General features: G+C 46.2%; 1 protein-coding gene and 1 long non-coding RNA gene across 20 annotated transcripts in view; one reads left to right on the top strand and one right to left on the bottom strand.

The window, feature by feature from the left end:
• LOC137318255 (cAMP-regulated phosphoprotein 21-like) overlaps positions 1-16,194 on the bottom strand; it is a 455,290-nt gene that overhangs the window by 7,317 nt on the left and 431,779 nt on the right. The gene's annotated exons all lie outside the window — the stretch shown is intronic.
• Positions 1-16,194, top strand: part of LOC137318391 (uncharacterized) — a 301,286-nt gene that overhangs the window by 277,084 nt on the left and 8,008 nt on the right. The window contains exon 4 of one of the 2 annotated variants that reach the window (XR_010961875.1): positions 4,120-7,234. The exons of the other annotated variant lie outside the window; for it this stretch is intronic. This is a non-coding gene — a long non-coding RNA (uncharacterized lncRNA). Of the gene's footprint in view, positions 1-4,119; positions 7,235-16,194 lie in introns of those variants that run through there. 2 annotated transcript variants of the gene reach the window in all.

Genomic DNA, 16,194 nt, shown 5'->3' with positions numbered 1-16,194 from the left:
GTTCTCATGCTGTCACACTGTGGCCAGAATTATCCACTTCGGAGCGGAGTTCTGGTGGGGGGTGGGACTTCCATCCGGCCCTCCATTTCCCTCGGTTGGGGCTCAGTAAACATGCACAGCGGGTTCCTGGCAAGATTCCCACCACCAAGAGGGCACTCGCCAGTTCAAAGAGGGAAGAGGTGGGAACGGACTTAAAGGGGCAGAAGACTGATGGAGCTGGAGCCTTGTCAGGTAAGTCTTTAGGGGCTAGACTGGAGGGAAAGGAGACCACTACAAGGCTCTCTCCCTCCATTAGAGAAACATAGAACTGCTATTACTGCTTTCTGGGGCTTACCATCACCTACCACAGCACGGCACTTGGAAGCAGCAGTAAGTGGGGTAGTTGGGAGAAAAATCCACCAGTATTTGTATGCGGTCGGCTGGAAAGGAGTGCTCAGAGGCAGTCTCGGCGGGTATGGGGGGGGGGGGGGGAAGGGAGAATGCTGTTCCCCAACATTGCGACCCCTCAGTTTGATGAACACAAAAATAAAGGATAGGAAATCACCAAGAAATGTACATATATAAATAAATTACGTTAAAAAGTCTTTAATGCATTTGACAAGGGAACGCACAAAATTATGTAACATTAAAATATTTCACTATTCTATGATCTAAAATTACCTTTATTAGAATTCTGATCCTAGCTTTTTTTGCCAGATCAAGTTACCACAGTGCCCCAGACTTACGAGTCCACTTGGACATCTTGTTGCAAAGATAACCATCGTGACGACTGAACATTGTTTTCAACAGTCCACTTGGAATGTGGTTGAGAACTTGTGAAAATTTATCCATATGCATTAGTATCTTTTAGGCTTGGAGACTAAGTACAGTCTACTCCTGAGAATTCCATTGTTTTTGAATTATCCAATAATTTGAATTATGCAACATACAGAAAAGAGAGAATTTAGAGCTAAAAAATTGAAATTTCAGATAACTTGAATTAAGTAAATTTAAATTAAAAGGAGTAGACTAGTACTCTACTCAGACACTTAGTCCACCTTTAGTTATTGATGTATTGTTGTTCTGTGTTTTGGAGTAATGCACAAAAACAACTTGCATTTATGTAGTGCCTTTAATGTAATAAAAGGTCCCAAGACGCTCCACAGGAATATTATCAAACAAAATGTGACATTGAGCACGTAAGGAGATATTAGGACAGGTGACCAAAAGCTTGGTCAAAGAGGTAGGTTTTAAGGAGCGTCTTAAAGGAGGAGAGAGAGGTTGAGAGGTTTAGGGAGGGATTTCCAGAGCTTAGGGTCTAGGCAGCTGAAAGCACGGCTGCCAATGGTGGAGCAATGAAAATCGCGGATGCGTATGAGGCCAGAATTGGAGGAGCACAGAGATCCCGGAGGGTTTTAGGGCTGGAGGAGGTTACAGAGATAGGGAGGGGGTGAGGCCATGGAGAGATGTGAAAACAAGGATGTGAATTTTAAAAATTGAGGCGCCGCCGGACTGGGAGCCAATGTAGGTCAGCGAGCAAAGGCCTCTGAATATTGATGGTATAATCTTTGTCACATGCAAGTGAGTTAATCAATATTCTAGGGGATCTACTGGATAGCAATTAGATATATTTTTATGGCTCCACCCTTAGTTCTTCTTCATCTATTAACACTGTCGCCTTTTACTATTTACTCTGTCTGACCTCAAGTGGAATTCCTACATCTTCGCCATTGCTAAAGCTGCCTCCAAGAAACTTGGTTTTCTGTTGTATCTCTCAACAACTTTTCACATACCTAATAAGCACAGGAATGAACACTGCTCCCATTTCTTGGAAAATTCTTGTAGTGCTAGTCACATACAACTGGACAGGACACAGGAAAAAGCTTCATATCCGATAGGCGATCCTTCACTTCTAGCCTCCAAACTTTCTTACACTTTCTGGCCCTTCTCTATTTTACTGATACTACTATAATGATTGAAAAAGGCCATTCAACCCATCAAGAGTCCATGCATGATTACAAGCTTTATGGATTGTTCACAAAGACTATGCGTGCTACCATGACTGGTGATCCAACATCCCCCTTCACTCCTCTAGTGATAATCCTCATTCTGTGTTCCCTTGTCACCAATTTGTCAGCAGCGAAAACAATCGTTCACTGTTTACCCTCAAAACCTTTCAGAATCTTGGAAATTTCTGTTAGGTCCATCCTTAACCTCTGTCTAGTGAGAAAGGGCCCAATTTTTTAAGCCTTTATTATTATAACCGCTTATATCCAGTATCATTCTAGTGAATATTCATTGTACCTTTCCATGGCTCTAATATCCTTCCTATATGGGATGTCCAGTACTCCAACCAATGTCTTGAACAAATTCAACATCACTTCCTTGCTTTTAAATTCAGTGGTGCTACGTATAAAATTGGGCCAGGCCGGGCCAGCTTCTGTGCCTACAGGCAAGGGCGAGCCTGCATATTGAACCAGCTCAACCCTACTTTTCCTGCACTCAGAAGATTGTGGCTATATATACTAACGTACACTCTTTGGCTAGTGCACATCTAAAAACAAAAGAATACCTTGCATTAACAACATTTATTTTCTTTGTTAAAGAAGCTAGTCTCATTAATTTAAATGCGGTATTGCAATGTGCATAAAAGTACATTTATAAATAACACTGTCTGCAATACCTGATCAATTATTTTAATATAGGATGCTGAATGGAAATATTCATTCTGCAGCATATCTTTAAACAAAACGGCCACATTATAGTGAAATTTCTGAAGAAGTTTACAAAGTTGTTGAATAATAAATTCTAACTAAACTGATTATTACATCTGCCTGTCTAAGTCAAAAAAAACCCCGTCATTACAGTACAGGATTTCCCCTTGAAAAGCTTTCATGGGACCAGGCTCTATTTCTCACTACATTTAGAATTCAATACTTGATCAGACAACAACCTGATGAGACAAAAAAAAGTCACACATCTGCCAAAATAACACCCCCCTCGCTCATTAGCCATCACACTGCATAAAGGATAACCTATAAAAGCCTACTTAAGGTCTCTTGAGAAGAGATATAAATGAAAGATACTTTTAATGGCTTTAATGAGCTGTTCTGCTACTGCAAGCACCATGGCCTCTTTTTACTACTATCATATAATTCTACCAGTTTGCATCTTTCTCTACACAGGGCAATTTTCAGGCAAGTTCAACAAGCATCCTTAGGTTTCTGAAAGCTGCAATTGTGCAGTGAATGTGAAATCATATACTCTACAACAAAATAGTCATGGATTCAGTCTGAAAAGCATTATCAGGGGTCAGGGTTCCTTCTTAAATTCTAACCATTTCTCTCTTTTGTTTTCCCTGTTTGATTTGCATGTTCAGCTCTTTACAGATGAATCCTAAAACTGTTCTGATATCTTTTCAGGGCCAAAGGGGTCATGGAATTGACGGCATTTGCAACGATTACTGTGGGCAGAATATTAACAGACAATAAATATTTGCCTACAAACAAAAAATAAATCAACTTGTCAACAGAAAATTATTTAATACATACACGTACAATTCAAATAAAGTACAGGATAACCTTGTAACATTCTGCAAAAATAAACTGTTCGGTTGAATCTTGAGGGCATCCCCATGGAATTAAGGCAACAATCTTTCATGGTAGTCTATCTCATATAGTTGCCGGATTAGACAAAGCCCCGCTACTGGTAAATTTGAAAATGTGATCCTTACAGGCAAACCTGGAAGTACCCGAGTGACAATGAGGAACTGCTGGGGTGCAGAAGCAGATGGAGATTTCCTTTTGATCTTTACCTATGTTTTCTTTGAAAAAAGACAAAGGTGGGCTTTCTTTTAGGAAGTCCAGGCCTGTCTGAAAACAGTGGACATCTGACTCTATGGGGGGATTCTCTGACTTACTGCCCATAAAAAGAACAGAATGCCTTCTTTAAGACTACCACCTCAAAAAATCTGCACCTGCATTCTCCTCCCCCTAAAAAAGCTCCAGTCCTGTTTAAGATCCGCCAGAAGTGCTTATCACCCCAAATAAATGGTGGCATCATTCAACTCCCACAGGTTGAACGCATATTTAGAAATGAACTCATAACTCTATCTGATCAAGCCGTGTTTACTTTAAACAGCATTCACCAGGAAAATCCATTCTCTCGATCTACAACGATTCCTCGACAGCGTGATTTCCCCCTTGTGCCAGCTAACTTACTTGTTCTGGCTCTCAAGCTACTACTCCTACGAAGCGCTCCCTGAGTGAATTAAGGTTGAATGGTGGATGACTGCAATGGTTCCCTGGAGTCTTAGAGACCTGAGGTGACTCTTCCTTAAGGGCAGCTGATGTCCTAGAGGGCAGTGGCAAGGGATGTTGGGCCATGTTTGGAGCTCCCTCACCTTAAGGCATTGAAGAATTCTTCATGAAATAGGCTCAACGCCACTATCAAGAGAATCAGTGACATCTGTGCCCATTTCTTGCAGCCCACTGGTGCAGGGCACAGGCTCAGAGCTGCTACTCGTCAGTGTCATCACATAACAAATAGTTCCAACCAGCTCTTGCAAGACCGGTGAAATTGTCCTGCTGAAAGCATCTATTGAAGCACTGTTGTCTGCGAGCCCGGAAGCCACCAATGTCCTCCAGCCAGACTATTCCATCACCTTTTGGGGCTCATGAGATGGTCCATCCTGGCCCTGATTTTTGCCAGCACCACCTCCAGAGATACATATGAAAACCTTGGCGCCCTTGTTGCTGCTGCCAGGTCCAAGACTGCTGCTCCTTCAGACATCAGTGTCTGGAACTGTAAATACAAGGTTCTCCTCTAACTGACTGCATCCAGTAAAAGGCAGCACCAGAACTGTATTTCCCTCAGTTCCAGAAGCAATAAGCCAATGAAGGGTAGTTTTCTGACCAAAAACCGTTTTCAAACCACCCTACATAGTTCATGAGGATCCTGGGAGGAAACAGCAGTTTCACATTGATGGGTATTAGGACTACCACACCGCAAATCCGCCAAGGAGAGAAGAAACCAGACGTGTGAGTCTAAGCAGACCATGCAGCCTTTGGAACCATGCTGAGGACTGACTTTGAATTTAGGGAATTTTACCTGTAATTGGATATCCAGGTTGGAAGGGAACTTGGTGTTTGCGGTCAGGTATATCTGTGAATTAAATTCAATAGGCTGCACTTCATTCTTTTCTCTGAGGAATTAATAGTAGATTGATGCAACAATTTAACAGTATATTTTATACAGTCTACATTGACATTGATGGCATCAGGGGTGGGGTCACGATACAACCATTCAAATTATTTGCTCGTGAGCAAATTTATGCTAATGAGCGTGGGGGTCGCAAACCTCATTTAAAGACTTCCTGGATATTTAGCCCTTTTTCCAATTTTTAATCCCAAGTTATCAAGCTGTTTGGATTTTTTCCTCAGGATATTGCCGCTGTGCCCTACTCTGGCCATTTTTTTTTTATTCGTTCATGGGATGTGAGCATCGCTGGTAAGGCCGGCATTTATTGCCCATCTTAATTGCCCTTGAGAAGGTGGTGGTGAGCCGCCTTTTTGAACCGCTGCAGTCCGTGTGGTGAAGGTGCTCCCACAGTGCTGTTAGGAAGGGAGTTCCAGGATTTTGACCAGCGACGATGAAGGAATGGTGAGTGACTTGGAGGGGAACGTGCAGGTGGTGTTGTTCCCATGTGTCTGCTGCCCTTGTCCTTCTAGGTGTTAGAGGTCACTGGTTTGGGAAATACTGTCGAAGAACTCGCCAAAGCTTCTTCGACAGCACCTCCCAAACCTGTGGATGGTACACACTGCAGCCACGGTGCGCCGGTGATGAAGGGAGTGAATGTTTAGAGTTGTGGATGGGGTGCCAATCAAGCAGGCTGCTTCTTGAGTGTTGTTGGAGCTGCACTCATCCAGGCAAGTGGAGAGTATTCCATCACACTCCTGACTTCTGCCTTGTAGATGGTTGAAAGGCTTTGCGGAGTCAGGAGGTGAGTCACTCGCCGCAGAATACCCAGCCTCTGACCTGCTCTTGCAGCCACAGTATTTATGTGGCTGGTCCAGTTAAGTTTCTGGTCAAAGGTGACCCTCAGGATGTTGATGGTGGGGGATTGGGCGATGGTAATGCCGTTGAATGTCAAGGAGAGGTGGTTAGACTCTCACTTGTTGGAGATGGTCATTGCCTGGCACTTGTCTGGCACGAATGTTACTTGCCACTTATCAGCCCACGCCTGGATGTTGTCGGGGTCTTGCTGCACGCGGGCACGGACTGCTTCATTATCTGCGGGGCTGCGAATGGAACTGAACACTGTGCAATCATCAGCGAACATCCCCATTTCTGACCATATGATGGAGGGAAGGTCATTGATGAAGCAGCTGAAGATGTTTGGGGCTTGGACACTGCCCTGAGGAACTCCTGCAGCAATGTCCTGGGGCTGAGATGATTGGCCTCCAACAACCACTACCATCTTCCTTTGTGCTAGGTATGACTCCAGCCACTGGAGAGTTTTCCCCGATTCCCATTGACTTCGATTTTACTAGGGCTCCTTGGTGCCACACTCGGTCAAATGTTGCCTTGATGTCAAGGGCAGTTACTCTCACCTCAACTTGGGAATTCAGCTCTTTTGTCCATGTTTGGACCGAGGTTGTAATGAGGTCTGGAGCCGAGTGGTCCTGGCCGAACCCAAATTGAGCATCAGTGAGTAGGTTATTGATGAGTAAGTGCCGCTTGATAGCACTGTCGACCACACCTTCCATCACTTTGCTGATGATTGAGCAGGGTTATGTTACTGGGCTAGTAATCCAGAGGCCTGGACTAAAAAATCCAGAGTCACGAGTTCAAATCCCGCCACGGCGGCTGGCGAATTTAAATTCAATTAATTAAATAAAAATCTGGAATTAAAATACTAGTATCAGTAATGATAGCCATGAAACTACCGGATTGTCGTAAAAACCCATCTGGTTCACGAATGTCCTTTAGGGAAGGAAACCTGCCGTCCTTACCCGGTCTGGCCTATATGTGACTCCAGACCCACAGCAATGTGGTTGATTCTTAATTGCCCTCTTAGGGATGGGCAATAAATGCCGGCCTTGCCAGCGACGCCCACATCCCGTGAACGAATAAAAAAAAACCCCTCTCGATTTTCTTTTCTATTCACTTCAAAGGACATGAAAGACCAATTTCACCCCTCCATGTTAGGATTGATGGCCAGCCAATTGAAACACATTAAAATGGATGACTTCCTTCTCTGAACAATTTGTGTATTTGTACATGAATATGAATAAAAAAGACCTTATTTGCATACAAATTGTTGTTCTGCAATTTCTTGAAATCTTACTGAGTAAGCTCATAATGGCTTATCAAGGGTATCAAGAGTACCATTGGTGGAACGAAGGAAATGAGCAGCAACACATTAGGCAAATATCCAGGTGCATATTGAGCTGAGGTAAAATCTCATGCAATGAGTATGTTTACATGAGAAAAGATGGGACACAAAGTCAGTGTTTCAGAATGTTACAGTTACATGATAACTGGGAAAAACTGTGTGATTCACTGTGATTATGTCCAGAGATGGTATAGAGGACAATGGTCACTGTTTTCATTACGGAACAGTAAAATATTTCTCTCAGCTCCCCACAGGTACAATCTATTATCGTGTCCCATTACATCTTGAAAATAACCAAGCAGAAAAAATTTCCACTCGGCAATGAATAAGTTTATGCTTTGGTCAGTGAGAACCAAAGCAAATAGCTGAAGTCCCACCACCTATTTTACTGATCCAATACAATGATATGATACAATACCCTCATATATATATATTTATGATGATCTCCACATATAAATATCTTCATTGGGCTATTTGCTGCCTTACAATATGTTCATATATATCAACTACTCTATGATATTTTGTTGAAATACTTCCCTTACAAAGTAATAAGAAATATTCCCCAGAAATGATACGGATTTCACCCCTCCCATGCAACACATCAGCCCGGATTTTATCTCGGGGCAGCAGTTGTGTGGGCAGGGGCCGAGGAGGTTCAATGACCTAACTAGGTCAGCCAAAGTGAGTACAATTATTGATTCTCCTACATTCCATCTTCCACATCACCACCCCCATCCCCACCTCATTCTGTACTGCCAACACTATTCTATCACATCACTCCTCACAACCACTTAAGGCTCATCCTCAACTTACCCGCACTTCCTCACCTCCCCGTTAGTCATCCCACCACTACCACTCAAACCAATCCTCATACAATGTCATGGCTCTGTCTCATACCCTCTGATGCATCTCTTTCACCGTCAGCCTCACCCAAACCAATGCATTCATCAGTTGGCCACTTCACCATCACTCACTCACACACACACATCTCTACTTTCTTCCCTTATAGGAGAGAGCTCAGAATGCGAGGACTGGAGGGGGGCCGCAACAAATCGTTGTCCTCACAGAGACGGAACAGGAGGCACTGGTGCTCAGCCGAACCCTCGAGTGCCTGTCTGTCAGGGGCGCTGAGACTGGCACCCGACAAACGTCTGGTGACACAACTTTAACATTCATCACACACAACATGAATTGATGTTAATATGCCTTGCCATCTTCTTCACCTCAGTATGCTCATCGCAACATGACACATCTATGATGATGCTTAATATTGCCTTCTGTTCTCTTAAAGGGCCTTCAGCGACCGCTGTGGTGGCAGAGGGCGATTCCTCAGAGGACCTGCCGGCCTCTGAGGGTCCACCGTCACATCTTAGCGAGTCATCCACCAGTGCAGATACACCTCGGTGGGTCCTAGTCCTTAATTAATTGGCTTGGACCTGGTGAATTACCACACAAGTGAGCACGAGCAGACACTGGTGGCAGGGGAAGCTGTGGAGAGTCCGTGTCAGTGGGAGCACTCCTTTCCAGGCTCTGCTCAGCTGGACGCAGATGCGGAACCCTGGGGGCCATCCTTTAAAAGGTGAATGATCAAGGGACAGCAACACATTTGCGAGGTACTGGTACAGGTGCCACGCACACTCTCCACAATAGCGCAGAGGATGGAGGAGTCCAACTCCTGCATGAGTGGAATGGTGGCACAGGTATGGGAGGGAATCTTTGAGATAGTATCACAGGGACGTGAGCAACTCTCTGAGATACTGTCATAAGTAAGTGCGGGAACGTCTGCGATGGAGAGAAGGTTAGCCTCCATTGAGCTTCAAGCACTGCTCACAAATGAGTCCATTCAGGCCCTGACAACGACCGTTCGGACTCAGGCTTAACAACATTCTGCCGCCTTAAACAGGCAGATAGATACACTAGCACTGGACTTACAAGGCATCGCACATGTCCTCCAAACTGTTGTCCAGCAGAGTGGTAGGAGTCAAGTGGGCCTGGCCCAGGAGAGGGATGATGGCGAAAGGGAACATGGAAGTGGGGACGCCACTCAAAGCGCTCCCACATCTCACTGTTGCCCCCCTCTTAACCAGTACCCGCAATGCTGCCTCCTCTCCAGGTGGCCGAGTCTGCCCCTGCACAGGTGCATGTGGAATAGTCTTTGGAAGGGCCCTCACGGGCTCCAAAGCCCAGAGGGCGTAGGCCCAAAGCATCTAAGCAGTCAGGGCATGAACATGAGCAACCTGCCACTACATCTGCTGCAGCCACAGGAGATGCACCACGTAGAAGTAGTCGTAAGAGAAAGGCGAAGGTATTGTGAGCACGAAGGGTATGCACAAGGGTGTTTGACAGACTGTCATGTTTTTCATTTATATCTAGTTTTTGTTAGTGACTTTAAATTTTATGATTGTCACCACTATTGCCACGTCTTGGCCATTCTTGACTGGCTTTTGTGATAGGGCCCTTTCATGAGGTTCACCACAAACGGTGACATTTGATGCAACTCATTGGGTCATTTTACAGTGGGTCTATGTGTAGTTTAAGGACTGTTTTGTGCAGGGAGGGCTGGGCATCCTGGTGTGGGTGCTGCTCTTTCCAGGTGGTGTGAAGACTGGACTGTTCATACTTTCTGATGTTAGGAGAACCGTTCACATATCAGTGACTCCCTGGCCTCACGAGCATCCAGGAGAGCCGCTGCTCTGCCCATGAGTTCCTCCTCCTCCTCCATGTGGGTGGCAGATGTGGATGGGGCCTCCTCAAGCAGCACCCCTCTCTGTTGTCGCCCTCTGTGCTTTTGTGCAGGTGTCTGTGGCGCAGCACTGTGTTGTGGAGCTCCAAGTGGCGGAGGTGGACGCCATGCCTGGCGAGGCTGGTGACGTTGCTCGTCCTCGGATGTAGTGGTGAATGCAGCCATGGCGCCCCCATCCTGACGTGTGAATTTGATAGGTCCGCAAAGTAGTTAAATATGTGTGAACAGAAGAATTTTGAGTGGAAAGTAAGAATTTTCAGTGAAAATGCAAAGAACTCGCAGCCAAAACTTTGTCTGAAAGAACTGAGTGCCCTGCTGCAATAAGTGACCTTTTCTCCCCATCTGTCAAATAAGCATTTGAATGTCTCACTGGCTGCTGGCTGAAACACGTCTGTTGCAACATGGTGTGTTTCCCACAGCACGGGAAACATGCTGAGGATGCTTCAAATTCGCACCCCTGCCTCAACGTGAAGAAAATTAAGTAGTTCAACTACTTAAACTATCTAAACAACTGTGTCAAGTACCATCCCGCCGGCTTTAATTGCCGGTGGGGCTTATGCATTCGGGCGCACGCACCCAGACGCGTCAGTGGGGAACCTGGAAGTCTGTGGGTTGGAGTCGGGTTCCGAACCCGAGTTCCCTGATTTTTGGAGCCTCTCCCGCCCCCAACGCATCCGCTATTTCCTGGGAAAATTGAGCCCTGGTCCCATTTGGTTGGTCTGGGGGAAAAGCCACATCGGCTTCCCTGCGCTGGCCTCCGCTTATGATAGCAGTTGGGGCCCGATGATGTCATCGGAGCCTGATCCACAAATTTAAAGAAGGACCCCACCGGTTTCCGTCAGGTTTCCCTCTTGTTTGATCAGAAGAGGAGGTGAAAGCGGGAAGATAGCAGGACCTCAGGAGATAAATCCAGGTGGGCACAGTTAAAATCCCCCTCACCCCGGTCGTGATACAGGAGTATTTCTGCAGTACACTATCTGAATTCCAATTAACCAAGCCACTGCAATTCCCCCCCTTCTCAACCTCAACTAATTGTTTTTGTATTTAAGCCAATCAAACACAACATTTCATTAACAGCTTACCAAATCTCTTTACTGTTGCCACAAATAAACTATAATAAATTTCAGTGATGTTCAATATTAGTCACAAACCAGACAAAACAAATTTTCTTCCCGTGTGTCTCCTCATGCAAAGAAGCAAAAGCCAATTAGGAATTAGCAGCATCACTTATTAATGCAGTGAAGGTGAGCTAACGCGAACATATGCTCCAATAACATCCTGATTTTTAAACTCCCCTCACCTCCCCCACAAACCCATATATTTGATTACATCGAATAAGGAAACATTAATAAGAAAATCCCATTAATGGTTTAACCCGATGTTACTGCGATACTAAACACTGTCAATTACATTAACCTCTACCGCCGCAGAAATGTATTGATGAACTTTTAATAATGAAGGGCTAAATTCTCAAACATCAGTAGACAATTTTCCTTCATTTTGCCAATATTCTACGTTACAACATGTTCTGCCTTTGTTAGGTACATTCAGCTTTCTCCAAACGTTTCTGCACTGTGATTGAAATACAAAGCAGGGGCGAGGGAAGAACTTAAAATGTTTGTGGCTGACCAATGCAAAGCAATTTTGCTTTGTAAATTACATTGGAGAACAATATTGAGAAATATAGGAACAGGAGGAGGCTATTCAGCTCCTTGAGCCTGGACCGTCATTCAATTAGATCATGGCTGATCTGTACCTTAACTCCATCTACTTGCCTTGGTTCTGTAGCCCTTAATACCCTTGCCAAACAAACATTTTTCAATTTCAGTTTTGACCTAACATTAACAGCTTTTTGGGGGAGGGAGTTCCAGATTTCCACGACACTTGGTGTGAAGAACTTCTTTCTGACATGACCTCTGAATGGCCTACCTCTACTTTTAAGGTTATGCCCCCTTGTTGTGGACTCCCCCAACAGGGGAAATATTTTCTCTCTATTTACTCTATCAAAACCTTTAATCATCTTAAACAACTCAATTAGATCACCCCTTAATCTTCGATACTCAAAGGGATACGAGCCTAGTCCATTCAGTCTGGCCTCATAATTTAACAGTTTTAGCCCTGGTATCATTCTGGTGAATCTGCACTTCATCCCCTCCAAGGCCAATATATCCTTACTGTGGTGTAGTGCCCAGAACTGAATGCAGTTACTCCAGATAGGGTCTAACCAGAGCCCTGTATAGCTGTAACATAACTTCCACCCCTTTGCAATCCAGCCCCCTTGAAGAATAAGGCCAACAATCCATTAGCTTTTTAAATTATTTTCTGTACCTGTCTACTAGCTTTTAGTGATTTCTGTACTTGGACCCTTAAAACTCCCTGCTCCTCCACAGTTCCTAGCTTCTGAACATTTAGAAAATACCCTGATCTATCTTTCTTAGGGCCAAAGTGGATGACCTCATACTTTCCCACATTGAACTCATCTGCCATAGTTTTGCTCACTCACTTAATCCATCAATGTCACTTTGCAACTTTCTGGTCCCATCTAAACTATTTACTGTGCCACCTAACTTAGTGTCATCAGCAAACTTGGATATACGACTCTATTCCTTCATCCAAGTTATTTATAAATATAGTGAAAAGCTGAGGCCCCAGTACAGATCCTTGGGGGACGCCACTAGTCACATCCTGCCAATTTAAGTACATACCCATTGGGCTCGATTTTCGCGTCGGGTTACCTGCGGGTTTCCAGCGGGGGGGGCCCCGAAAATCCCGATATCCGGTCACGTGACCGGATCGCGCCGAAATCCCGCCCACTTCCGGGTACCGCGCTGACGTGCGGGGCTGCGCGCGCAAGCCCCATTGGTGGGAATCCCGCAGGCAATTAAAGCCAGCGGGGTTCCACTTGAGAGTACTTACCTTGCTTGTTGAGGTCAGTTAATGAGCTGAAGCAGCTGTCAAAAGAGGAAGTGTGGGATTTTGGGTTCAAGGCAGTGAGTTTCCCACACTGGGGGAAACAGTCTCTCTCCAACCAGGCGTGTTGCAGCCAGCAGCCTGTGGCAGGTGCCAAGGTGCACTCCACGGGGGAGAGCCCTCACCCACGCAGGAGGCCACCGCGTCACATAGGGCAACCCCTGCCCTCCACCACCCCCCGCCAAGCCAGAGGACAGACCGACACAAAACCGCAGCCCTAGTGCGAGGAACCACCCACCTACCCTGCACAACCCCTCAGACCAACACCTGCCAGATGGGTGGTGCGTGGACACCCTCGGAGGACGAACAGCATGACCAGCCCCAGCAGCCTCGCAGTCCACGCCGTCCGCCGCAGAGACGTGGAGCCCCCCAACACGGTGTTGTTGCACGCCCACCTGCACAGGAGGGCTACCGCAGGGAGAGACGCATCGCAGAGGGCACTACCCTCGCCGCAGGGTCCACAGACCGAGGCGCAGCTCCCCGGACCTCTCCGAGCAGCAGTGCACAGGGAGGCGCAGATTCGCTCGACATGTAGTCGTGGAGATCTGCAGGCTCTTTCATGCCGAACTGCTCCTGGCTGGCCCCAGCACCAACTGCTTACCTGTCGCTGTCAAAGTCACCACTGCCCTCCACAACTTCTCTTCCGCATCCTTCCAGGGTGCAGCCGGCTACACTGCCAATGTCTCTCAGTCGTCTGCGCGGAAGAGCCCTGCAAATACACCTGCACCTACTCTGCAGTAACACGATGGGTGGCATCAGTGGTGGGTCCTCATAGTGATACCCAGGAGTGGGCATTATTGGACACAACGGACAGGATTCGCGGAGACATGGCAGTGGTGGTGTCAATATAATGTGTGCTGTTTGTTGCTCTGAAATTCAATATAGGTAACACCCAGGACAAACCCTCAGACACCCTTGTGCACCCCCTTCATGCTCACGACACGTTTGCCTTACGCTGCCTACTGCACATATGTGATGCATGCCCTGTGGCTGCAGCACAGGTGGTGGCAGGTTGAGTGAGGCTGACCGTGAGGGAGATGCACGAGAGGTTGAGTATGGGATGGAGCAATGAGATTGTATGAGGATTGGGTCACGTGTTAGTGGCAGGATGAGTACTGGCGAGGTGAGTAGGTGGAGGTAAGATGAGGATGGGGTTTGAGTGGGTATGAAGGGTGATGTGACAGAGTAGTGTTGGCGGTGCCGAAGGAGATGTGGGGTGGGGGCAGTGTTGTGGCAGACGGAGTGTAGGGGAAAAACTTTGTGTTCTCACTGTGGCTGACCTACTGCGGTCATTGCAGCGCCTCCTGCACTGTATGCAGGTGGGCGATATGTTGGTGGCTCAGGTGACCCCCTCTGCCACCTCGAGCCAGGCCTTCTTGGTGGCAGAGGCAGGCCGCTTCCTCCCGCCCGCCGGGGGGAAGATCTGTGTCCTCCCCCTGCTCCTCACCCCATCTGATGATACCTGGGGTGAGGAATCATTAAACTAGGAGCAGCCTTCCCCCTGGGCTGCTCCATGCTGCAATTTGTTCCATTGGTTGCAGCATCTGTCAGTAGAGGACTGCCCCTTTAACGAGAGAGCCTCCAGCTGACAGATCGTACTGCGCATGCGCAGCCCGCCCGACGCGCAGACCAGCGCCGTGGACCCCGGAGGAGCAGGCAATTGATTCCTATTAGTGTGTTGCCTGCTACGATCGCGCGGGCAACCCACTAATTTCGCCGAGCGTGTTGACCATGCTCCCGGAGGACCACCCGCTGGGAACCCGCAGGCCTGCTAAATTCGAGCCCATTATCCCTACTCTCTGTCTCCTACCTCCCAACCAATTCCCCATCCAGGCCTCCAATTCCATGCGCTCTCATTTAAAAAAAAAAGTCTCTTATGTGGAACCTTATTGATTGCCTTCGGGAAGTCCATATCAATAACATCCATAGACACTCCCTTATCTACAACGTTAGTTACCTCAAACAATTCAAATATGGTTTGTTAGACATTTGCAATTTTCCAATCCAAGGGGACAGTCCTGAATCGAGAGAGTTTTGGAAGATCATGACTAAAGCATCAACTACCTCACCTACTTCTTTTAATGCCCTGGGGCGGAAACCATTGGATCCTGGAGATTTGTCTCTCTTTAATAACATCAGTTTCTCCGTCACAATTTTTTTACCTTATATTGAATCTAGTTAGTTTCTCCCCTTGATTTATTTTTAGTTTTCCTTGTATCTCTGGTATTTTATCCTCATCCTCTACCTTAAAGACTGATACAAAGTAGCTATTTAGTAAATCTGCCATTTCCTGATTTCCAATTATATCACCTGCATCTGTCATTAAGGGCACCACATTACCCTTAGCCACCCTCTTTCTCCTAATATATTTGTAAAAACTTTAATGTTGTTCTCACAAGCCTTTTCTCGTATTCCTTTTTTGCAGCTCTTACCACTTTCTTTCTATCTCTTTGCTGTTGTTTATATCTCTCCCAGTCTGCGGGATTGCTACTGTTCTTTGTCTTTGTATAAGCCCTTTCTTTTAGTTTTATACCATCTCTCACTTCTCTTGTTGTCCAAGTTTGTTTAATTACACAAGTAGAGCTCTTGCCCTTTAGGGGTATGCACAGATCTTGTATTTTACCAAATACTTCTTTGAACACTGCCCACTGTTCATCCGTAGTTTTATATGTTAGTGGTTCTGCCCTGTCTATTGTAGTCAATTTCTGCCAGTCTTTTTGAAAATTAATGTCTCCCATTATAACTACTCTGCTTTTGTAACAAGCTTCTCTGATCTCCGCGTTTATGTATCCTGCTACTTTATCACTGAAACACGAGAACTCATGGCTCAGAAATTGGACTGTGCTGACCCATTGTACAAGGGTTCATTCCGCACCAGAAGTGCGTTGCCCACCATATTGGTTAGGGCTCCTCTGCAGGCATCCAGGGGGTGCACTGACGATAGGCTCAATGCATATGCAAATCATGGGCCGAACGCATATTTCAGGTCCCTTTGCGAGATTGGACTGTGAGTGACTGCAGCATGCAACGTACATGCTGTGGTCAGTATTCTCAGGTGCTTAGCAGCCAGACCAGTGGCCTTTAAAAGGACCGTTGGAGGCTGCAA

Source organism: Heptranchias perlo, chromosome 3, assembly GCF_035084215.1.
Source record: "Heptranchias perlo isolate sHepPer1 chromosome 3, sHepPer1.hap1, whole genome shotgun sequence".
Classification (NCBI taxonomy): Eukaryota; Metazoa; Chordata; class Chondrichthyes; order Hexanchiformes; family Hexanchidae; genus Heptranchias; species Heptranchias perlo.
Note: the sequence above shows the minus strand (reverse complement) of the source record. Positions and strands in the feature narration are given on the sequence as shown.